Below are 24488 nucleotides of genomic sequence, written 5' to 3' on the forward strand. Positions count from 1 at the left end.
ACAGCTCTCTTGGAGATCGGGGCCAGCGGCAGTGAAATACAGGCCCTCTGTGCTTCCCTCCAGTGACGGGGCGGCGGTGGTGAAACACACAGTACTCTCGGTGATCCTGGGAGCAGAAAGACGTGCAGGCAAGGCGTGCTTCACGGAGGGCACCAGTGGCGTCCTGGGGCACACAGCTATACTGCTTCAAGATCTTTAGAAACTTTTGTATCCCTGAGTTTCTATAACAGGAGGCCAGCTCTCCTCAGGCCCTTGGAGACATTTTCACTTCAGAGGTACAAAGAACACAACACAGTTCCTCTTCAAGCAGGGGGACACAGCACACAGCAGAAAAAAGTCCCTTAGTCCTTTCCTTAGCAGAAACAGCAAACTGCAGGTCAACCCCAGACACACAGCAAGGGCAGCACTTCTAAGTCTTCTTCAGCTGTTCTCTTTGGCAGGGATTCCTTCTTGATCACAAAGTTACCTCGTCTAAAGTTCAGGGGTTTCAGCTCTGATATTTATAACAGAAAAGTCTTTGTTCTTCACGTGTGAGGGGTCCTGGACCCAGTCCAAACCAGTTCTGAGTGATCTCTGCCAGTGCACATCTTCTTCCTTTGTGAGTGTGGTTCAGGGCCATCAGACACACCGCAGGGGGTGGAGTCAGCATTGTGAAAGGCAGACACAGCCCTATTCAGGTCCAGGTGCTACTCCTCCCACCACTCCAAATGCAAATAGGTATATTCAGCCTAGTGCTGACTCGCCCAGCCTCATGGAGCCACCCCAGCCCCTGTCACTCCCAAACCAGACAGTCAATTCACAAACAGGCAGAGACACACAGAAAGGTTGAACAAGAAAATAGACACTTTCTAAAAGTGCTATTTCCAAACACTGAATTTAAAAACCATCCTCCCTAAAAGATGTGTTACTAAAATCTGAGTTCAGTGATACCAGATTTCAAATTTCCATCTTGCTTCTATGGGAAGATATGCATGTAAAAAAAAAAAACCCGAAAGGTGGTAATGGACGGAGCGTTGACAGTACAAACACTCACCCCCAGTCAACTGATCTGGGTTTAATCCATCACCGTTCTTTAGCTCACTCTGCCACCCCAGTTCAGACATGGCCATATGCAAATCAGTCTGACCCTGTGCCTCATGGGAACAGTCCAGCCCGAACTGCCAAGCCATGTCTTCCCTAGACCGGAATCAAGCTTCCCAGGACTGGTTTCTGGCATTACAGCCGTCTTCAGCTGGGCTTGCTTGACTCCAGTGGCAAAGTGAGCAAGGGACTCACGTCTGAGCATACACTGCCAACTTAGGGCAAACAAAGAAAAACCAAAGGTGGTAATGGACGGAGCGTTGACAATACAAACACTCACCCCCAGTCAACTGATCTGGGTTTAATCCATCACCGTTCTTTAGCTCACTCCGCCACCCCAGTTCAGACATGGCCATATCCAAATTAGTCTGACCCTGTGCCTCATGGGAACAGTCCAGCCCAAACTGCCAAGCCATGTCTTCCCTGGACCGGAATCAAGCTTCCCAGGACCGGTTTCTGGTATTACAGCCGTCTTCAGCCGGGCTTGCTTGATTCCAGTGGCAAAGTGAGCAAGGGACTCACGTCTGAGCATACCCTGCCAACTTAGAGCGAACAAAGAAAAAACAAAGGTGGTAATGGACGGAGCGTTGACAATACAAACACTCACCCCCAGTCAACTGATCTGGGTTTAATCCATCACCGTTCTTTATCTCACTCCGCCACTCCAGTTCAGACATGGCCATATGCAAATCAGTCTGACCCTGTGCCTCATGGGGACAGTCCAGCCCGAACTGTCAAGCCATGTCTTCCCTGGACCGGAATCAAGCTTCCCAGGACCGGTTTCTGGCATTACAGCCGTCTTCAACCGGGCTTGCTTGACTCCAGTGGCAAAGTGAGCAAGGGACTCACGTCTGAGCATACCCTGCCAACTTAGGGCGAACAAAGAAAAAGATATGCATGTAAACATGTTACCCAGCACTCCCCATTCAGTCCTATGGGGCAAGATAGCGTTTCAATAGTGAAATACGAAATTGGCAGTATTTCACTATCATGACATGTTACCCACACTAGTACATGTTCTACCTTTCACATACACTGCACCCTGCCTAGGGGGGTACCTTGGGCCTACCATAGGGGTGTTCTATGTGTAAGAAAAAGGGAAGGGAAGGTTGAGGCCTGGCAAGTGTGGACACTGGCCAGGTCAACATGGCAGTTAAACTGCACACAGGCACTGCGGTGGCAGGCCTGAGACACCACCAGGGAGCACTTGCACTTTGGCACTGATCAGCAGTGGCTAAGTGCCCAAAGCATCTAAACCAGCAAAACGAAATCCAGCACAGTGTCAAAAATACAGAAGGCAGAGGCAAAAAGTCAGGGAAAACCACACCAAAGATGCCAGGTCTAATAAATGGGTAGAGCCCTTCCGACTCACACCACTGACCAAACTTGTCCCAGTGACCCATATAAATGGGATATTGTGGCAGGTTTTCTAGTATTAAGAGGATGTTCATAAATTCTGTTCAAAAGTAAAAGTACACCAGCTGACACCTTTTAATTTCCACATGTGCAACAGCTGCATTTGGGATGAAGAATATAGCCACCCTACTGTGAAAGCAGGTCTCTCCTGTGCATAAAAGGAAGAGGGGTCTGAATGCTGAATTCTAACACGCCCCATAAGAAAACGAGTTACTTACCTGTAACTACGGTTATCCAGTATTGGTATCTTTCATAGATTCACATGCCTGAATCATTCCCCGTCGTCGAGGCGGGAGTCCCACGGTAAATAAAATATATAATAGCAGTGCCTAAAATTTCTTGTAGTAGGCTGGAAAAGCCTAAAGGCCTAACTAGGCCTCAAAACTTAGCAGCCTATCTACATCATTATGTAAAAAGACCTGAAATATTAGCCTCAGCCAATCAGCTGTCCTCACCCTCTAGAACCTTCCCTGCTCAGGCAGTTCTCCTCAGATTTTCCCAGCACAAGTGAGAAGTAGTATCCATAGCCAGAACTGCCCTACCGGGGAGGAGGGTGGGTGCATGTGAATCTATGAAAGATACCAATACTGGATAACCGTAGTTACAGGTAAGTAACTCGTTTTCTTATCCAGTATTAGGGTATCTTTCATAGATTCACATGCCTGAATCAGAATAGCAAGCAGTAACATCATGTCTGTCGATAGAGGAAGGTGGGAGACAAAGAAAATATAAATCAATCCCCACACAACCAGGAAGGTAATAGAGTACAAAACATGCCAACATAACATATGCATCAAAACCTTCGAATATAACAGATAGGACAGCATTATAAATATGTAAAGTTTAAAATATATAATCTTTCCAACCTTAGTGAAGAAGATGCTGCAGCACTGCATCACCAACAGCTGTGTCATCTTGAACTGCCGACTGCAGACAGTAATGTTCGGTAAAAGTGTGCACACTTTTCCAAGTAGCAGCTCGGCAAATGTTCTCTAGAGTCACTCCAGCGAAAAGGGCCGTAGAGGTCGACACTGTTCTCGTGGAATGAGCTTTAACCTTCCTTGATAAAGGTCTATTGGCCTTGTCGTGACAGAAGGTAATTGTGGAGGACAACCACCTGGCAATAGTTGCTTTTGTGACAGCTTGACCGAAGGTGGGTCTTCCATAGGCAACAAACAGTTGTGTAGATTTACGCATGTCTTTTGTCTTTTGCAGATAGAATTTGAGACATCTTTTGACATCTAGAGAATGTAAAACCCTTTCTGCAGGAGTTTTCGGATCCGGGAAAAAGGTTCTAAGCTTGACCGGTTGATTAATGTGGAATTGAGTTGGCACTTTAGGAATGAATTTAGGGTTGGTCCTAAGTGTAACAAAGTCCTTAGAGAACTGCAGAAAAGGTGGAGTAATAGTGAACGCCTGTATTTCACTAACTCTGCGAGCAGAAGTAAGAGCCAACAGAATTGCAACTTTCCAAGTCAGAAATTTCAGTTCCGCTTTATGGATTGGTTCAAAGGGCCTTTTAAGAAGTTGGGAAAGGACTACATTAAGATCCCATTCCGGAGGAGGAGGACGAACTGGAGGAAAAACTCTGAAGAGACCTTTAAGGAATTGTTTGATCAAGGAGGAAGAACATAAGGATGGTTTGTTGGAGTGCTTCCTGAATCTGGAGATTGCTGCCAAATGTACTTTAATGGAAGAAAAAGCTAGACCTGATTTAGCCAGAGAAAGCAGGTATGGAAGGATGGCTTCAGGAGGAGCCTGCAGCGGATGAACATCATTATCTCCACACCATGAACAAAACCTCTTCCACTTGAAACGGTATGTTTTGATGGTACTTTGTGCACGTGCTTGCGACAATATTTTCCTGCATTCCGAGGGAATGTTTAGGTCTTTGAACTCTAGGAAATCAGGAGCCAAGCGTGCAAGTGCAGCGATTGAGGATCTGGATGTTGAATCTGACCGTCCTCTCTTGTCAGCATCGACATAGTCGGTTTGAGCCGAAACGGAGGCTGTTGAGACAGCAGGAGAAGCTCTTGAAACCAATATTGTCTCGGCCAACGTGGAGCAATGAGAATGAGAGTGCAGTGTTCCCTCTTCATCTTTTGCAGGACTTTCGGAATGAGCGGAATCGGAGGATAAGCGTACGCAAACATTCCGGTCCATCTCATGAGGAGGGCGTTTCCTCTTGACCCCCGTCCTGGGAACCTGCTGGCATAAAACAGGCACTTGCTGTTTTGCTGCGTGGCAAACAAATCCAGCGTTGGTCTCCCCCAAAGGCGAAAGACTGTGTCTACTTGATGTTGTTCGAGTTCCCATTCGTGACAGTCCACAAAGGTTCTGCTGAGACTGTCTGCTAGAGAGTTTCGAATCCCTTGAACATGCTCTGCTTTGAGGGATATGTTGTGCTGTAAGGCCCATTCCCACATTTCCTGAGCTTGCAGTGACAGGGTAAGAGATTTCGTTCCTCCCTGTTTGTTTATGTAGAACATGCTGGTGGTATTGTCCGTGCGCACCAGGACTGACGAATTCACGATCCTCGGTAGGAAAGCTTGCAGGGAAAGAAAAATGGCCCTGAGTTCCAATATGTTGATGTGCATCTGTTGGTACTGATGAGACCATCTTCCCTGGATCTGAAGGTCCTGAAGGTGACCTCCCCAACCTTCCATGGACGCATCCGTAGTCAGAGTGTAGTCCGGAATCTCTTGGAGGAAGGTGAGACCCTGCGACAAGTTGTGTGTCTTCGACCACCAGAGAAGAGCCTGTTTCATTTTGACCGTGACTTTGATGCGGTCGTCGAATGATCCTTCGACCTGTTTCCACTGACGAAGCAATTCTTCCTGCAACGGTCTCATTCTGAGTCTTGCCATAGGAATGAGATTGATCGCAGCTGAACACATCCCCAGAAGGGAAGCATACATCCGCACTGAAAGTGACTTTTTTGCGGATATTTGTTTTGCCAGTTTGACGAGCTTGTTTTGACGCTCCTGTGTCAAGTATGCCTTGCACTGGCATGTGTCCAAGACTGCACCCAGAAAAGTTAGTCGTTGTTGAGGGTGGAGCTGAGATTTTTGAGAATTGAGGGTCAATCCTAGGTTCGAGAACAGTGAAAGTGTTTTGTTGACTGCCTCCATGGTCGAATGACTGGTGGGACCCTTTAACAGCCAATCGTCGAGGTATGGGAACACCTGGAGTCCCAGGGACCTCAACATTGCAGCCACTGGGGCTAGACATTTCGTGAAGATTCTGGGGGCCGATTTGAGGCCGAATGGGAGGACTTTGAATTGGAAATGGACGCCGGCCACTTGAAATCTTAGGAATTTGCGGTGGTTGGGGTGAATAGGGATGTGAAAATATGCGTCTTGCATATCCAGAGAAGCCAGAAAGTCTCCTTCGTTCAGACAATTCAGAATGTCCTTCAACGTGACCATGCGGAAACTCTGTTTCTTTAGATATTTGTTGAGTTTGCGCAGGTCCAATATTGGACGCCACTCTTCTGAATTTTTCTCCACAAGGAAGAAACGTGAATAAAAGCCCAGCCCTTTCTGAGAAGGATGGACTAGTTCTATTGCATTCTTGTGTAGCATCTTTAAGGCTTCTTTGAAGAGTAAGCGCAGACGAGGGGGAGGGGGACCCCTGGGCGGCGTTGTGAGAGGTTTTTGTAAAAACTCCAAAGTGTGTCCCTTGCTGACCAAATCCAGGACCCACTGATCTGAAGTTATTTTCCTCCATTGATGGTAAAAGGCGGAAATCTTGGCGCCCACGGGAAGGGAAAGAGGAGTGGCCGACATCCGGCAAAGCTCATTGGCGCTTGTTAGAATCTCTTCTTTGATTACCTGAGCGCCGTTGTCCTCCCTGCCGAGAGAAAGAACCAGAAGCAGGCTGCCTGTTAGAAGATTGATAGTATGATTTGTTGTAGGATGATTGATATTGTCGATTTTGTTGGTTTGAATAATTTCCTCTGGAGGAGTAACCACGACCTCTTGCACCTCTAAAGGACCCCCTCTTGTATTGCAGGGTTCCCAGAGATTTCGCTGTGTCGGTATCGGTTTTAATAGCCAATAAAGCGTCATCAATGTGCTTTCCAAACAAGGACTCACCATCGAAAGACATGTCCAAGATCTTGGTTTGGACCTCAGGTCTAAAGGTGGTAGCCTTGAGCCAACCTTGACGTCTAAGGACAATTGCTCCAGCCAGTTGTCGAAAGTTGGTATTAGAAATGTCTAGGGCGCAATCAATAATCTCTGAGGCCGCCCTTTCACCTTCCTGCACAATTCTGCGTACATCCATCTGATGATCCTCCGGGATCAGCTCAAGATATTCCGAGAGCTCCGACCACATCTGCCTGTCATATCGAGCCAGGATAGCTAAGGAATTTGCTGCTTTAATGGATGCTGCTGCGTTTGCAGAAAATTTCTTCCCAATGGCGTCAAGCCTTCTTCCCTCCTTGTCAGGTGGCGTTGAGATGGGAGCAGAAGGATTCTTGGACTTTTGCTGCGCCGCCTGAGAAATGACCGAATCCGGTCGAGGATGGCCGATCAAACAAGCAGGTGTATCGGATGGTGCTCGATACTTTTTATCAATCCTTTGTAAAACTGCTGGAATGGAGGCTGGTGTTTTCATAATATTGAGGCCTTCCTTCCAGATATAGTCAATAATAGGTATGGCTCTGATCACTCTCCGATACCCTTCCTTAAAGTCATGTAAAAAGCAGTCCGACTGCTCAACTGTGACGACCAATTGAAATCTATTAGCAGCTCTCTGCATAATATTGTGAAAACCCCCAATATCTTCAGGTGGAGAGTCTGAAGGACGGGGAGGTGGTGGAGAAGGTGTAGGGATGACATAATCCTCCCAAGGGTCCACTGGAGTGTTATCCGGCAATTCTCCCTCCTCTCTACTTTCGTCACCATCAGAGGACGAACTGTCCAAAACCTGAGGAATTGGTGAAGTACGTGGCTGTGGAGACAAAGGAGCTCTTGGCGACGGAGGTCGTGGCACAGTAGCCGGAGCAGATGACCCAGCAGGCGCACCCTCAGTTGGAGGAAATCTCTGTCGATAATCTGCCAACATAGCTTGCAAGTCCTGTATTAAGGAAGTAGGTAAATGTGTTGTGTCCTCAGACCGAGGAAGTCTAGAACGAGGTGACTGATATGGAGTGGAGTATACGTCATGCGTATATTGCTCCTGGAACTCTTCTTCATCATCCTCTTGAAGTTTAATATGCAATTGAGAAGGGTGACAGGCAATCCCAAAGGGGTCATCATCCTCTTCTCCTTCTTCTGACTCTCCTTGCATGTATGTCTCCAAAATGTGTGATGGCAAGAGCGGAGATATATGTGAATAATCCTGCCTTTTGTAAGTCTTCATTTGGAAATGAGTGAATTGTATTTTTGCAGGTGGGGAACCGTGCAGCCGATGAGCAGAAGCCCCAGTAAACGGATTCTCCGTCGACGGCGCTGCCAACGCCAAAGATTTTGTCGTCGACGAGGCCGTCAAAGGTATTGTCAATGACGAGTCCTTCGATGTTGAGAGTGTCGATAACGCCGTCATCGACGAGGCCGTCATCGGCGGGTCCCTCGTCGTCGAGACCGTCGCCGGCGTCTTCGTCGACGGGTCCCTCGTCGACGGGACCGTCGATAATATCTTCGTCGACGGGTCCCTCGTCAACGGGGCCGTCGATGGTATCTTCGTCGACGGGACCCTCGTCGACGGGGCCGTCGATGGTGTCTTCGTCGACGAGTCCCTCGTCGACGGGGCCGTCGATGGTGTCTTCGTCGACGGGTCCCTCGTCGACGGAGCCGTCGATGGTGTCTTCGTCGACGATCCCTTCGTCGTCGGGGTCGTCGATGGTGTTCTCGCCGACGACGCCGTCGTCGACGCGTCCGATGGTGGCGTCTTCGTCGACGAGATCTTCGTCGACGAGGTCGTCGATGATGTCTTTGACGACGAATCCCTTGGAGACATTGTTTTCGTCGACGACGGCCGTGCGGTCGTCGACGGAGCAGACGTTTTAGTCGATGGAGCCTTCGCAGAGAAGGATTTCAAAGACTGTGACTTGGTTTTTGATATTAAAGGTGGAACAGACATCAAAGGTGACGTGATAGCTGAAGTGGTAACCACAGAAGTAGAAGAGGAGGTAGAAGTCCAAGTAGTAGTTGGTACAGACACCAGAGTTAAAGTTTTGGTCTGGGTAGTACTCACATGTGAAGAAGCCGATGCACTCTGAGAGGGTTCTGAAGCTTTCTGAGAGGATTTCAACAATTTCTTTCTCTCAGGAGAAGCATTGTCCGTGGATCTAGCTCTCTTGCTAGAAGTTGAGGCTTTGTCCTCCTCATCAGCAGATGAAGACTTCAGCCACAAAAGAACCCTTGCCTCCCTATCCCTGATGGTTTTCTGAGGGAAGGTACGGCAAATTCTACAGTCCTTCACAACATGTGAAGGGTGTAGGCAATAAATACAATCCGAGTGCTTGTCATCCACATGGACTCTCTTCTTGAAGCAGGTTCCACAGGGTTTGAAAAGAGCTTTCCTTTCAGACATTTTGAAGCTAGAAAATCCAAAAAACTGAGTAGGCACTCAGGGAGACTCCCTTACACACGAAGTGCGGTGAAAATCTGAGGAGAACTGCCTGAGCAGGGAAGGTTCTAGAGGGTGAGGACAGCTGATTGGCTGAGGCTAATATTTCAGGTCTTTTTACATAATGATGTAGATAGGCTGCTAAGTTTTGAGGCCTAGTTAGGCCTTTAGGCTTTTCCAGCCTACTACAAGAAATTTTAGGCACTGCTATTATATATTTTATTTACCGTGGGACTCCCGCCTCGACGACGGGGAATGATTCAGGCATGTGAATCTATGAAAGATACCCTAATACTGGATAACTAGGGCGAAACCAGTCCTGGGTTGATTGTGTTTCAGTTCAGGGAAGACCGGATTTGGCATCTCGGGCAGGGCTGCTCCTATGGGAGCAGGATTAAGACTGATTTGCATATAGCTGGGTCCAAACTGAAGCGGCAAGTGCTTTGGCCACTTAGCCACTACATAATGAATAATTGCCAGTGGCCATCCATCACTTTTTTGTATACTTTGAATTCTAACCAATAAGCACACCAAACCCTCTCAACCCAGAGCAACTAAGATTGGCAAGGGGAGAAGAAGGCTCCAAAGGGAAATGGAGAAGAACTAGGAGAAGAAGAGTACAGATGTTGCTCAATCAGCCCGAAGAGGCAAGAAGGTTCATGGGCCAAAATGTAGTGGGGTGCTGTCCCAAGGAGAAGGAAAAAGCAACTTGGCAGCTGCTCTGATTTTGTAGCTCTAGGTTTTCAGGACAGGTGTGTTGGTGTGGGAGAGTAGCGAGGTTTGATGTTGAAATCACATAATATCAGTGTTAGACCTGTCAGCCCTAGGGTGGTCTTCCCCTACATTTTTTCCCCTTTTTCCCCTCATTATTGACCACCATTTTTGCTGGACATAGAACTCTGGGCGCCTTACCGCTGCTAAACAGTGTTGAGTTGCAGGTGCTCTCTCCTAAAAACATGGTTGCCACAGGCCCCTGCTACTGCGGTAAGGTTGGGACTTAATGCTACTGTAACCTTGGCCGTCCCGCCTCTTGTCACCATAGACAGATACCACAGAGTACCTAGATTCTTCTAGAACCTTCCAATCCCCCCATCTTGCCACCTTTTTGGAGGGTCACCTGACCTAGGGGTATAAAAGAAAAGGAGGGAACCTCATAAGTTAGTTACACTACTGGACCTGGGGACCCTCCGCTGGAGTGAAGGCTGCTGAGCTAGGGGGATTGCTACACTACTGAGGCTGACTGATTCTAGGAACTGCTGCCCCAAGTTAGATGAGTTTCCCTGCCTGCCAGCTGACCTTGCCCTGCGGGAGAGGAACCAGGAATACCATCCCTGGGGTGCCTTCTCAAGGAATGCCATATTCCCTTCCCCTACAACCGACACCCGAAATCCATTACCAGCGCTGTGACTGGGATGCGTTGTGTGTCTGACACCTGAAACCCATTACCAGAGCTGTGACTGCAGAGCGCTGTGAGCCTGAAAGTACTGCTGCTGCCGGAGGACCCCTGAGGTACGTTGGAGCGCTGTGAGCTGAATGTGCGGTGAGCTGAATGCGCGGTGGGCTGAACGTGCTGGGAGCTGAAAGCGCTGTGAGCTAAGAGCGCTACTGCAAGCCAAGATCACCGCAGCGGCTCCTGCGCTGTGGGAGAAGTAGCGCTGTGTCCCAGTTCATCGCCACGGCCCCCGCGCTGTGGGAGAAGAAGCGCTAGGTGTGGGGGACTCACCGCCGCTGGCCGGGAAGCCTCATACGAGTGCTGAGTAAGGAGGGCGTGACTGTGGCCCAAATCACCGACACGAAGGGACACCCAGTCCCGGCTGGAGAGTGCCGCGCTGGGATTGGGCGCGAGAAGGGGAGCGTCGCCTGGCAACCAGGACTCCGGCCGCGTCATCGGCCGCATACCCAGGAAGCCTTGACCTGATTGGCTTCCGGACGAGGAACTGTCCAGGAAATCCGGGCCTGCCCCAGGCACTCACGAGAGGGGCTCCGAGGAGTGAGGGAGCCCATGAATTCCTCAGACCGGTTTCTGGGAAGCGGAGAGAGTCCTGGGCATGGCCGTAAGTCAATCTGCCTACCCCAGTCAATGCCCCAAGTGATGTGAGGAGCGGGCTGACTGGGGAGGGGGGCGTCCTGCGCAGGCCGGAGCCGGTGCTGCTTTGGGGCCTGAATTCCCCCGCAGGGACTGAACTGGTGAGATGGGGAGATCTGGGGCCTACGCCAACTCGGAGGCCCCGTCCTATTTACAGCAAGGATAGCCCCAGGTGCTCCTGGGGCCTGAATACCTGGGGAAGTTAGCCAGATGCGAAAAAAACCATCTGGGAAATGCCCCCCCCTGCTGAAATGTCTTCTTTGGAACTGCATTGAATCCCTGCATAAGAATGGGTACCTATATTGAATCCCTGCATAAGAATGGTTACCTATATTAAATCCCAGCATAAGAATTGTTACCTATATTGTCTATCTGCATAAAGATTGTTGCCTGTATTGAGCTGAGGATACAAACACCGTTTACCCTGCATACTGTGAGAACTTTGCGTTTTCTACCCTGACAAGAAGTAGATAAAGATACTTGTTCTCCTAAATGAAACTGGAGTGATGTCTCCTTATTGTGTGTGCTTAACTGTGTCAGTGTGGGGGTGTGCTGCACAACTACTTCACACATAGCCTTGTGCGTGCCTACCTGCCTCGCGCCAAGCTACCATGTCGAAATCAGGGGTCCCCCCTAGGGCTAGGGTGCGGACTCTGGACAACTGGAGACCTCGTTCTAACAATCAGGGTAGAGAGAATGAGTCTATGCAGCGGACAATGGTGGAAACGTGAACCAGCAGATGGATATGGCTACACGCTGTAAGCTTAGGAAAAGTAAGCATGGGCGTAAAATCCGTTACGCTCGCGGATTTTTCGTATTTTCGGAGAATCCGCAATCCGCGAACTCTCGCGGATGTGGCGAGAATACGCAAATCCGCGTGAAGCGGATTTTTTGTTTGTGTTCGCACTGCTCGCGGTCAATCTCGCAACAATCTCGCACTCGCGAAAGTACAAAAATTACAAGGGGAGGGGTAAAGGAAGTGGCCCAGTCTCCAACTTCCTGTTCCTGTCCAGCAAGCTCCTCCCATAGGGGTGGGGTGAAGGAAGTGCCCCAGTCTCCAACTTCCTGTTCCTGTCCAGCAAGCTCCTCCATTTCCTGGCCACTTTGATTTCGATCTTGACTGGGAAGGATTACTTTTTGTGGTTGCTGCTGGATATTTGCATTTGAGGCCTTTTGGATTACTTTTGTATTCGAAATTTGATTTCACAAACAAGTAAGTTAATGTTGTTTGTTTGTGGTGATTTTTGTGTGTGTTGCTTTTTTTTCGACTTTTTGGGGGGGAAAATCTGCAAGTTCGCGAGCTGAGGATGTTTTTGCTTGTGTTCGCACTGCTCGTGTCCCGCGCAGCAACAATCTCGCACTCGCGAAATTGTAAAAATTACAATTCTGCACATGAATTGAAAACCACCAGGCTTAGTAGTTATGGGTGCATGCATGATACAACTGTTTTCTTGAATTTTTTTTTTAACATGATTCTGGCCAGGGCATGGATGGCATTGGATTGTGGTGATCTTTGTGTGTTTTACGACTTTTTGGGGTGGTGTTGGGGGCTTGCTATGTGGGTGGGGGCCATTTTATTGCCTGGTCCGTGTGGGTGGGGGTCTAGGGGCCATTTTTAAGCCAGTTTGTGTGCTTTGTGCCATAGGCCTGCACCCAGTGTGCTCTGATGTCATCCATTATGCCCAGGGGGCCCAGAATCGGTCTGTTCGCGGATTTTGCTGGTTTTTCGCCACGTTCGCGCCGTGAGGCAACAATCTCGCACTCGCGGAATTGTAAAAATTGCAATTTTGCACCGGAAAACCACCAGCAGGCAGCATAAGCCTTCTGAAACTTGATGGATGGCATTGGATTGTGGTGATTTGATTAGTGTTGTGTTTTTTCACTTTTTGGAGTAGGGGTTGGGGGCTGGCTATGTTGGTGGTGGCCATTTTGAGGCATGGTCCTGGCCATGTGGATGGGGGGGGTCAAGTGGCCATTTTGAAGGCAGGCAGTGAGCTTTGAGACATAGGCCTGCACCCATTGTGCCTTGCTTTCACCCATTGTGCCCAGGCGGAGTCAGGGGTACATGAAAGTACAACCCTCTGTGTGTGTGCTCTCTTGGATCAATGTTAAATTCCTGTTTCCCAAAAATTTAGCAAATCCTAATTTTGAAATTTCCATATTGTGTGGTGTGCACTGTGCACGTGTGTATTCATAAATGCCTACTTGCTAACTGTTTATTGAAGCGCTACATAAGCAACATATATTTACTGATGTTCCTCTGTCTTCGTTTGCTTTTAGGTGCACAAAACTCTGCATCATCGTTGAGCATTCAGTGCCAGGAAGAAGTCCTGCTGCGGCCTGTTGTTCCGACATCTGAAGAAGATGGCTCCAAAAAGAGGTGCCCGTAGGTCCTCTTGCAAGAAAGATGTCTCTACTAAGGAGAAGAAGCAAGTGGCCTGTGTGCGAAAAATGCCTAGGCAGTCAAAAGTTTTCAAATAAAATAAACAAGTAAGGAACCCAAGTCAAGGACAATTGAAAAGCTGTAGGGGTGATCTAAATTCATCAAATTTTAATAAAAACACACATATATTTAATGTAAACAATAAACACATACAATATTCAATGAAAGTAACAACTAAATGACACAATGCTAAAAAATCACAACCAAGGAATTACATTAAAAACAATTACAATATCAATTTATAAAAGGAACACCAATCATGAGGGTGTCCAACCGAAATAACAATACAGTACTCGACGCGCGTTTCGGCGACTTAACGCCTTCTTCAGGAGCCACAAAGCAATCTGAAATAATAATACAGAAACATAACATGAGAAACGATAGAAGCAAGTGGCACCACTTACCAAGGAGACTGGTGGCTCAACCAATACATTTTTTGGGGAAAAACAACAAAAAAAACAAAGGCCCACCATGAGTGCTGCACAGGTAGCCTGTTTAGTTGTTGAATCACCAACGACCAGTGATGTTCGTTCATCGCAAGAAAGTAGCAGCACACCATCAACACAGGTTGTAACTCATCTCACAAGTACTATTCAACAACCAAAGCCGCAACAACAACTGCATGGGCTACTAGTACAAGCAGAAGTACATGCGCAAGGAGCTGTCCGAGAAGGAGCTGTCCGAGAAGGAGCTGTCCGAGAAGGAGCTGTCCGAGAAGGAGCTGTCCGAGAAGGAGCTGTCCGAGAAGGAGCTGGCTGTGAAGGAGCTGGCTGTGAAGGAGCTGGCCGAGAAGGAGCTGGCCGAGAAGGAGCTGGCCGAGAAGGAGAAGGCCGAGAAGGAGAAGGCCGAGAAGGAGAAGGCCGAGAAGGAGAAGGCCGAGAAGGAGAAGGCCGAGAAGGAGAAGGAGAAGGCCGAGAAGGAGAAGGCCGAGAAGGAGAAGGCCGAGAAGGAGAAGGCCGAGTAGGAGAAGACCGAGAAGGAGAGGTCCATGGAGACTTGCAAGTAGAGGTCAGTGAAGATGCCCATGTAGCGGCGCATGGAGCGGTCCAAGTGCCCACAATGGTTGTTCTTCCAGAAGTAGGGGCACAGGAGGAAATTGACTTTGGAGCCGGGGTATCATGTCAGGAAGACGAAGCCACTCCTCCTGATGATTCATTTTCTCCCAGCTCCCCAGCAAGGAAAAGATCAAGGAGGGTGTGTAGAAGTTCCTCTTCAAGCCCCGCTCCATCAGATGATGATCTGGATCTAGATTGGCAACCATCTCCCACATCTGAGAGGGAGGCACACCATGAGCTGCGAAAGGTATCAAATGTTAAAAGGAAGGGCCCCGGAAAGCTCATACTTATGGATCCGAACGTCGGACTTGATGAAGTGGTTCATTCTGATGTTGATGAACAGGATGACAGCAATGACCTAGTCATCACACACGTCATTCCAGCCACACCGGCCATGCAGCAGACAGACATTTATACCCTATCCCGACGTCATGCTGAGCGTGACCCTGGCGACGTGGCACTGGTAGCACCACCAACGCAGTCAAGTAGTACAACAAGTTCAACAAAACCTACAGCTCCCATATTTTCTCCCCAGAGGGGGACTCCATCCAGCTCGACTCCCTCAAGTAAGGTTGCTGCAATAATTGCACAACCCAGTAGATGTCTGCAAGGCTCATCCACCACTGCTTCATCTGGCATTGGCAGCAGTATCACCTCGTGCGGCAAAACCAGAAGTTTCCAGTCCCCAGTTTGGAACTTTTTTAGTGTCCATGAAAAGTATGATAACATAGCCGTTTGTTGCATTTGTAAGACTAGCGTTAGCCGTGGTAAGACTGGTACCAACTATGGAACCGGAGGCCAGATAGGTCATCTTGAAAGAAAGCACGCTGTCGAATGGTTTCCGCACCTAGCAAACGTCAAGGGAAAGCGATCCCAAAGGGCAAGTGGCCAAAATATACCCATACTAGGTGTTTCATCTGAAGATGACGGGGAGGTAGAAGAAGCGTCAGACATGTGTCCGGTTGCACCCAGTACCCCTGGCAGCACCACACCCTCCGGAACACATAGGAGGCACACTGAGAGTCTGGGAGACACACCAATGCGGAAAATGTCAACACTGATCAGAAGTGGGTCGAAGAAGGCATCAGCATCATCCCGTAAATTTGTCCAGCGCACCATTTCAGCCATGTTCTCCTCAGATGTGCAATTTCAACGCAACCACCCAACTGTACGCCTGTATAACACTAAGCTGGCTAAAATGCTAGCGGTGGACCTTCTCCCTTTTTCGTTTGTCGAAGGTGTGGGTTTCCTTGAACTCGTGGCAACACTGGCCCCTAAATGGAAGGTTCCTAGCCGGTTCTATTTTGCCAGGGTTGCTGTTCCAGCACTACATAAAGAGGTGCTTGAGTTGGTGGGGGCAGCTTTGCAGAAGAGTGCTGTTCACACTATACACCTGACAACAGACATGTGGACCAGTTGCCAAGCCCTTGATTACATGTGCATCACTGCACACTGGGTCTCTTTTTCAGGAGTCATAAAACAGATAAATGCAGGTGGTGACTTGGTCGAGATTTTTAAGGGTGCTCGTAAACATGCAACATTAGCCATGTTTGGCATGGAGAAAAGTCATACTGCAGTCAACATTTTGGCTGACTTTAACAAAAAGGTCTCGCAATGGCTGCCCCCAAGAAAATGCAAGGTTGGTTATGTTTCTACAGATAATGGCAGCAATGTAGTTAAGGCCATGGAGGACGGTTTCTATTTCAGAGTGCCGTGTTTGGCGCACTGTATCAACCTTGTTGTGCAAAATTTTTTGAAAAAAGAACTTGCAGTCGACAAAACACTGACCATCTGCAGAAGAATATGCACACATTTCAACCATTCTTTTAAGGCCCGGAAGGAGCTGAGGCGCAAGCAAAATGAACGTAGAATGCCAGTGAAAGCACTTATCCAGGAGGTGGCAACACGTTGGAACTCAACCTTCTACATGCTTGAGCGTCTGCATGAGCTGTTTCCAGTAGTCAATAAGTATTTCTACAACCTGGGTGGTGATACAACAGAAATGATGCTAGCGGTGGAGCAATGGCAGCTAGTTAAAAGCCTGACAGACATGCTTCGTCCTTTTGAGGTCTTCACGCGTGACGTCAGCAGGGAGGACTGTTCTTTGAGCAAAGCTATCCCATTGTTGCTGAAGCTCGAGCACCAAGTCAAGGTGGTGTCTTCACAATTAAAGGACGTTGGAAAGAACGAAGCACATGAGTTGGCGCAGAGATTATTACAACGCCTAGTTAGCAATGAACGGCTTGTAAAAATCAAGAAACAACAGCACTACATTTGTGCTACTATTCTGGATCCACGTTACAAAAAGCCATTGTTTGGCAAAGTAATAATTCCTTTTGAAACATCGGATGTTACAGAGTACAAAGGTTGGCTAGCTCAGTCAGCCATTCGTTTTGAAAGAGAGCGGAAGGAAACTGTAGGAGAAGACAGTACTACTAGTGAATCAGCAGGCCATCAGGCGTCCCAAAAAAGCACTTCTGCATCTGTGCCTGTGGCAGAAGTGAGTGTCTTTTCCTCTGAGCCGTTAACCACACCAGCAACCGTATCATCTGAACCAGGCCCAGGCGATATGTCTGAAGCAGGTTGGCTAACTCAGCTAGGGTTTCCTTGTCCTAGAAAGGACACAGAAGTGCAAAATACAGGAATCCGGGAGGACATTCTTTCAATGGTGCAGGCCTATCTGGATGACTCAACAGAGGTCAATATTACTGAGGACCCATTGGCGTATTGGCATGGGAAAAGAAAAATATGGCGAGAGCTCACCAACCTGGCTATCAATTACTTGTCTTGCCCACTCGCAAGCGTGTCTTCAGAACGTGTTTTTAGTTCTGCTGGTGGCATTGTGACTTCCAAAAGGTCCCGCCTCTTGCCCGCAAATGTGGAGTGGCTCACCTTGATAAAGATGAACCAGCACTTCATACCACCAGAGTACGAGAATCCACGCAGGAAGAAGAGGACACCGACCTACCTGAGGAAAGTTCTCCTCAGTTACTAGAAGTAACCCCGACTGATGATTTAGCAGAGTATGAGGACGAGTTCTGCTTCCCTGACAGCGAGTTCTGAAAATTAGTCAATCATTCATTAATTGTAAATTTAGTCCTCCTTATTCACTTTTATTCCTGTGTGTCTGTCTTTCTTTAGCAAGTGCTTCATCACATTCCCAACAAAACTGTAATCAACCAATAAAACAACAAGCCCATCAACAGAACTGTCTTGATTTTGATGCCGCAGCATTCCTCAGGTTCACAACAGTTAGTTGACAAGAACTCAGTCCTGGTCGTCTATCCTGAGTCCTCCTCCTCCAGACTCACCCTATCCATTACCCATAATGCTGATGCCTGGATTCTGCACAATGAAGAAACTTACGTTGACGAGTCCCCTAACGCCTTAGGACACTGAATTCCAGGTGGAGCCAGCCCTCAAACACAAATTACAGGTAAGATAAGCGTTTGGATGGGAGGTAGTATAATGGAGTGTTCGGAGAGGCGAGAGAGTGACAGTGGTACTGGTAGTAAAGTCCTAGGGCTCTTGAATTAACAAACTCTGTGACAGGCATTTACTTTGGAAAACATTTGGCCTATTGCACGTGAACGTTTAGGCGTTATTATTGCTCGCTTGCCTGTCTTAGGGGTGCTGTCTGTGGGGCTTCTAGGTTTTTGTGGTGTGTGAGCACCGCTGCCACATTTCTAATGTTGATTGCTTTTGTTTTGCAGAAAATCCACGCCGGGAAACTCCAGTTGTGGCCCTGCTGCAGAACGCTTTAGGACTCTGTGAATTCCAGGTGGAGCCAGCCCTCAAACACAAATTACAGGTAAGATAAGCGTTTGGATGGGAGGTAGTATAATGGAGTGTTCGGAGAGGCGAGAGAGTGACAGTGGTACTGGTAGTAAAGTCCTAGGGCTCTTGAATTAACAAACTCTGTGACAGGCATTTACTTTGGAAAACATTTGGCCTATTGCACGTGAACGTTTAGGCATTATTATTGCTCGCTTGCCTGTCTTAGGGGTGCTGTCTGTGGGGCTTCTAGGTTTTTGTGGTGTGTGAGCACCGCTGCCACATTTCTAATGTTGATTGCTTTTGTTTTGCAGAAAATCCACGCCGGGAAACTCCAGTTGTGGCCCTGCTGCAGAACGCTTTAGGACTCTGTGAATTCCAGGTGGAGCCAGCCCTCAAACACAAATTACAGGTAAGATAAGCGTTTGGATGGGAGGTAGTATAATGGAGTGTTCGGAGAGGCGAGAGAGTGACAGTGGTACTGGTAGTAAAGTCCTAGGGCTCTTGAATTAACAAACTCTGTGACAGGCATTTACTTTGGAAAACATTTGGCCTATTGCACGTGAACCAACACGATGACAGTGTTCAGTTAAATGAACTTTCTGCAAAACCACCACCCACCAAGCTCAAAAGTAGTAAAAAAACAGGTATGCTCAGATAAAGTTTGAAAAAGTATATTTATATCCCTAACAAAATAATCTCCCGCAAGACCCTCCCTAACCCCAACAAATAAATAGTCCTTCAAAAGTCCCCAAAAAACCCAACTCCCAATTCCCACCCCCCAAAAGTCTCTAAAAAAGGGGCAAGGGACACTCTAGGGATGCAAGCTGTTAAGTTTGGCCTCCAGGGCATCATGCCTTAGGGCCAGGGCATCATACTTCTCCTGGAGGGTGGCGTGATCTAGGCGGAGGCCCTCCACCACATTCTGATATTCGTTCCATTTCTGGACCTCCGCCTCTAGGTCGGACACTCTGCGGAGTGCACGGCGCAAGCGAGCCTTAACAGTACTGCGAGGTGCAGCTTTTGCTGCTCGGCGGTGGCGTCTTCCAGCACGGCTCCGGTTCGCTGGAGCACTGCGCTTACCGGCAGAACGTGGGGTCACGGAGGAGGATGCAGATGTTGATGCACTGGACTGTGTGTCGTCCCCCTCCAATTCCACCAGCCGCCGATATTGGGCAACAGTTGCTTCCAGCCTCCGTTGCCGGGCCAGTACAGCCAGCATACTCCTCGTCGGTTTTGAGGTTTTAGTATTGCCAACTATATGAAGAAAGAAAGACATAATATGTAACCAATGCTCTTTAAGAATATGATTAACACAAAATAATTCAGCAGGAAGTTGTGTCACAGTACAACTAGCAACTAGCCAGCGCAGTACAAAACTATTCAGGCCAGTATCATGGGCGTCCGCAGGGAGGGGCAAGGGGGGCGCTTGAATCACCATTTCCCTTCCCACAACTCACTTGTATCCTTGGTTTGATGCTCTTTCATATGAAAGAGATCTGGCAGAAGCCCAGGCGATATGTCTGTTTCCCTCTCTCTCTCTCTCTCTGTCTCCCTCTTTATGTCTCCCTGTGTCTCCCTCTACCTCGCTGTCTCTCTCTCTCTGTCTCCCTCCCTCTGGCTCCCTCCCTCTCTCTCTCTCTCCTTCTGTCTTCCTCTCTCTCTGTCTCTGCCTCTATCTGTCTGTCGGTCCCAGCCTGCTGTAATTACCATATTGTAATTTGTCACTGGGCCACCACTGGATACACATCATATCCTATCTAAGAGTCAGATAGTACCATGATCCAGCTTACCTGTACTCGCCACCGCCACTGTCTCCTTCCTCACAGTCTGTACTTCTTCTTGGTCCGACTCCTCTAGCGCCGCCTCCTCCCCAGATTGATCCTCGGACTCCGAGTCAAGGATCACCACCACATCCGAGCTGGCCCCGCCACCAGATGTTCCACCTACAAAGTTGATTTAAGAATGTTAGATTACACCACTCCACTAGTATTTGGTCTATGAATGAAAAAATTTGAAAACAACAGAAAAATTAATTGACTGTCTACTCTAGTCTAAAGTAAAAATGTCCCTCCTTCCAGGGAAAGCTGTTGTCTTGCTTCATTTTTTGTCACAATTGTTGAATGCTTGCTTAATTTTAACACACTCCATTTTTCTCTGAACAGACAGAAACTGGACTTCTAAGGACAAGAGCAACATCAACTTCAAACCAGGTGAAAGCTCGGCTCGACCACAAGAAATGTTTTCCATTACTCATCAACTCAGCACCAAGCACTTTTCCATTTCCAACTAACTTTATTTTAATATATGTGTTTACTTAAACTTTTAATAAAGCTTTTAAACTTGAATAGACTCTGTGGTTTTTCTAGAGTGACTGAGCGAAAAGTTTTGCAATTTTTGCAAGGAGGAGTCCGTGCCGCTGACACTACCAGGTTTATTTATACAGTGTGCCAAACACGCCACTCTGAAATATTATTACTCTGGTCTTTGGTGTCCATAGTTCGGTTTGTGGAGAATTGTCCCTGCAACAGTAGGATTATTGATTTTGCTCCTATCTAAACACTATTTCGAAACAATTAAATTAGGAACGCTTGGACAACAATAGGTCCTCTATATTTAAATGAAAACTTACTGGGGCCAGCAAAGGAGCACTCGCCGCCCTGGCCTACATCCTCCTCCTTTGGAGCCACTGCATCCGATTTTTCGGTCCGCTTGCCCCTGGGCGGACCTGACGTACAACATGAAAGAAAGAACAGAAAACATTGATGATTGCTGCTTGTCGATGTCCTTGTCAACCAAATCAAACATTTAGAAAGAACAAGAACCAACTATTTCAGTCAAAAAGAGGGCTACAAAGGAAGGACTGCACCTGAGCCTCTACTCTAGGGGCAGATTTACAAGCCCCTTGCAGCTCTTTTGCTCCGTTCTTGCGTCACTTTTGTGACGCAGCGCCACAACAAGAGAGGCGCCATGGTGTGGCGTATATTAACAACGTGACGCATATGGCAGATGCATCCCATTCTAAAGCCCTGCGCCATTAGGGAGCGTTCCAGCGCAAGGGAGGGCGTTCCTGCGCAGGAACGCATGCTAAAAGTGGCTATGGGGAATAGATAAAATTTCAATCAGTCATTTAGGACAATGATGCGTCACTGAAACCCTGCGCCTGCATGAAGCAGACTTACGGCTTGACGCAGCATTGCTGGAGCTGCGCCATCGTTGCAACGCAACTCCATCAATGAGCCGCCTTTAAGGCACCGATGCGTAACGCTTCGGTGACATTTTGGGACCATGGTGTGCAGCATTGTAAATACGGCGCACCATGGGTGGTGCTGGCGTGCCGCACACTTTGCAGGGATGCGCAGGTAATTGCTAATCTGACACTTAGGGGCATACTTACGAGTTCTGAGCTGGACACCTCCAGATGTGCACCAGAACAAATGCGTAACGCAAAACTAACCTTGCGTCACGGCAGATGCGCCGCTATTACAATGCGGCAAACCCTGGCGCAAGGGTAGGCAGATGCGTGACGCATCTCGTGACGAAAGAGGGGCGCATCTCTAGAGTCGCGTCGCGGGCGCGTTGCAACTATAGCAATGCTCAGGGCTGCCCAATACTCAACATACCGCATCAGTCCTTACGCCTGCTTCAAGCAAGCACGCATAAAGAATTGACATAGCAGCGTCGCGGAAGTGCCTGCGTTAAATCTTGTAGATTTCACGCAGGCACTTTTGCGAGGCGCACAGCTGCCTGACCGCCACCCCCACCCCTTGCGTGGGAACGCACCCATTGTGGCGCAGGCCCAGGCCTTCACGTGGCGCATCTCCTTAGATGGATCACGTTGTACATGACTCGCAGGGATGCGCCACGTTTACGTCGCTGTGCGTCAGGTAAGGCAGCGTAAACGTGGAACAAGGGGCTTGTAAATCTGCCCCTTTGTGTCTAGCATTACGCAGTTCTGTAAAATACACTCATACATTACTCAGCCCAATTAAATGAACACAAAATAGAAAACAAATAAGCAGTGGCACCGCCACAGAGAAGGAGAACAGTGCACCTGAAATGCACAGAAGATTTTGAAATATTAATTTACCTCTCTTATCAATGTAATCAGCAGCATTATTGCTCTTTGTAAAAAAATTAAAGCAAACATTTGCAATATAACACAGTCACACAGAGCAGGAGAAAAAACAGAGTAGTGAGTGATGAAAAAATTGCTACTACTACTCACCAAGCCCGGGGACCTCCACTCCCAGCACGTCTAGCAGGTCACGCTCTCGGTCCAGGATATCGGTCCAGCGGTGGGTGACTTGATTGTAGGTGCGCTGGACCCCCGTGATCTTAAAAAGGGCCCGGCACACCTGCCCCCACCGCTTCCGTCGCTCCTGGCTGTTGGTGTAACCAGCAGCGATCCTGCCGCCTGCCGCGATGGTCCTGGGGAGACGGCGCTGCACATAAAAAACAAGTGCGCCCACCTCCTCAGGGCTGAAGATCTCCCGGGGCACCACCATTTCCGCCCTCAAGCGGCCACACGGGAGCCGGGCACGGGCTGCGGCGGCCGTCTTGGGCAGCTTGACTGCTGTCTTCACCATGTTCTGGGCAGGTAAGGAGATAAAATGAAAAAGAATAAGAGTAGAAAAGAAGGAAATAAAAGTTTTAAAAAGTAGTTGAAAAGTAAACAAAAGTAGACTAAAACACAAAAATATAGACCTAGAAAACAAGAGGGATAGAAAAAAAGTTTAATAGATCAAAAAAACAAAAAACAAGCAAAGGATGGCAGAGATATACAGAGGATAGAAACACCATGCCCAGACACATAGGAATGAATGAAAAACAAGATGGCCGCCCGAACACGTGTGTGTAAGTAAGTTCGCACGCGATTTCTCTCGCGAACTCGTGCGAACTTGTATTCGCAAGGCGCTCATCGCGCGAGATTACACATAGCGGGCGGAAACGGAAATACGTCACGCAAACAAAATGGCGGCGCCCATACTCAACCTTGGGGTAACTCGCACAAGTTCGCGGCTTCCACGGTCGATTTCGCACGACGCCGCGCCTCGCGAATAGGGCGAAATTACCGAAAAACGAGTTTTGCAAAAGCAAAACCAACGAGCAGGTGCAAAAGTTCGAGCTCATCATTTGTAACCATTTCCCTGTAGTGCTTCCTGAAGGGGCCCTCCAGAATCCGGTTGCCTACTTGCAACTATTGTGTGACCCTGCTCTGACAGTCACAGAATAGTTACAAGTATGCCATTGCAACCTGTTAAAAATGTTTTACATTGCAACAAAAAGGAAAGGGAGCAGACAAGCAGGTGCCAGCCTTCATTAATGTCAGTTGGGGCAGGGCAGGTGTTGTTGTTTGCAAAACTTAAAGCACTTAGCAGGTGTGCTTTGCTTTGCCTCAATAATGTACACTCACTGGTCAATCAGAGGGTGCTGTGATGACACCGAGGGTGGCATGGGTGTGCCAGCCAGAGGGTGGCATGGGTGAACCAGAGTGCCAGTGTTGACAGGATGGCAGTGCTTTGCTTTGCCCCAATAATGTACACTGGTGAACCAGAGGGTGCTGTGATGACACAGAGGGTAACATGGGTGAGCCAGAGGGTGGCATGGGTGACCAAAGAGAGTGCCAGTGGTAACAGAGGGTGGCAGTGATGAAGAAAGCCTTGCAAACAGGCTGGGCACGTAGAAACAACAAGTTCGCAAAACTGGCGACCCGACAAGTAAGTTCGCAATTTGCGAAATTGTACAAAACCCTCGCGAACTTGCAGAAACCCGTGCGAACACACCCCCCCCAAAAATCCGCAAATCCGCGAGAATTTGCGGAATTTGCGGATTTTCGCAATCCGCAAATCCGCAAATCCGCAAATTCGCGGATTGCGAATCCGCAAAATACGCCCATGCTTAAGGAAAAGATGAGGGGACTGAAAAAGCTCCAACAGTGATATTTGTGAAAACATACAAGGCTTAATGGAGGTGTCCAGCACATGAGGACAGGATGTTGGTGATACAAAGAAAGACAAGTCAAGTGATGAGAGGTAGTGACGAAAACTCCCTAAGG

The 24488-nt window shown here is 48.3% G+C and overlaps 1 protein-coding gene and 1 long non-coding RNA gene across 9 annotated transcripts in view; one reads left to right on the forward strand and one right to left on the reverse strand.

Annotated features, from left to right (window-relative positions):
* Window positions 1-24488, reverse strand: part of SPATA20 (spermatogenesis associated 20) — a 2403479-nt gene that overhangs the window by 1287035 nt on the left and 1091956 nt on the right. The gene's annotated exons all lie outside the window — the stretch shown is intronic.
* On the forward strand, window positions 18369-20772 carry LOC144767322 (uncharacterized). Its single transcript, XR_013598149.1, has 3 exons — window positions 18369-18467; window positions 18745-18842; window positions 20596-20772. It is a non-coding gene; the product is annotated as an uncharacterized LOC144767322 (long non-coding RNA).

Source organism: Lissotriton helveticus, chromosome 7 (genome assembly GCF_964261635.1).
Source record: "Lissotriton helveticus chromosome 7, aLisHel1.1, whole genome shotgun sequence".
Classification (NCBI taxonomy): Eukaryota; Metazoa; Chordata; class Amphibia; order Caudata; family Salamandridae; genus Lissotriton; species Lissotriton helveticus.